Genomic DNA, 1321 nt, shown 5'->3' on the forward strand with positions numbered 1-1321 from the left:
TGACTGGGATAATTGTGATGGGAGTGTCAGAGACAGTGTGATTGGCACAGAACAGAGCACAGTTTAGGGCTGTTGTACATAGGGTAGCTATGAGTCGCAGGCAATTCGACGGTACATAACAGCAACAACAACAACCTTTCGATATAGGAAAACAACCAAAGTTATACAAGTATTCAGGTCTTTCATTCATAGGATCTCTACTAGTTGTCTACGACTCAATGGCACTTGACAACAATAACAATGACAACATAGAGAGAGCTACGTTGACCTAATGGACAGAAAGTTAGGCTACCCAGCCCAGGGTAGGTGATTTTACTCTGCAGTCTGCAGGCCTGGTTTAAATTGTGTTTTGCCAAACATTGTTCTAAGTGGGATAGCACTGCTCTGTGCATGGCTGTACAGAAGTAACTCGTGGTTGCTGTGATGCTAAATACAGTGACACTGATGTGCCAAATGTGATAATTGTTACCCATGGTGGACAGTGTTTGGTGGAGCTTCTTGATTAAAACAATCTTGGAAGCAGGAGTGTCATCCAATTCTGAAATAACTTGCCTCTGGAAATTCTATGAACATGTAGAAATGACCAAAGTTATACAAATGTTCATGTCTTTCATCCATAGAGTTGCTATGAGTCATCTACGACTCGACAGCACTTAGCAATAACCAGAAACCTTTGGAATGGTAATTCAACTCCTTACTACTCTAGTACAAGCCATTTGCACTGGTCAAGAGACTTTGATTCATGTAAAACTAAAAAGAAAGACAATGCAGGTAGTAGAACTCGAGCTTTCACTTCAGAGTTCTCAGTCACTTTACTCTTCTGAATAGGGGTGTTTTATTTTTATTTGGTTTTGGTTTTTAAATTTTTTTTTTTGTATTTATTTCAATGAAAATTCACAGAGACTTTGGATTTCTATTCGTTCATTGTTGCACTTTTCTCCCTGCCCAATAACTCCCCACTACCCCAGTACATGCTTCTCTTTGAAAAGTAAAAGAAAAATTTTTTCATTGTTTTACAATTCTTCTCCTGGTCCACTCCTCTACTCCACTATGTTACCTTCATCTGGACTCCTGTTATGACAAAAATACTTAGTCACATATCCCTTTTAAACCGTTTTCTCCCTCGTCTGTTTCAATGCAGTATACATTATTTATCCCATCTTTCTCAGTCTCCCCCAACCCCGAAGTCCGTCCTGTTTTACAACAGTGGCACCATGAAGTTTTTGTCCTTTTGTGACTGAGATATTTAACTCAGCATAATGTCTTCCAGGGTCACCCATTTTGAATAATATTGCATGAGTTCCTTGTTTTTCAATGCAGC

This window comes from Elephantulus edwardii, unplaced genomic scaffold, assembly GCF_000299155.1.
Source record: "Elephantulus edwardii isolate Elephantulus edwardi_28Jun2011 unplaced genomic scaffold, EleEdw1.0 scaffold00007, whole genome shotgun sequence".
Classification (NCBI taxonomy): Eukaryota; Metazoa; Chordata; class Mammalia; order Macroscelidea; family Macroscelididae; genus Elephantulus; species Elephantulus edwardii.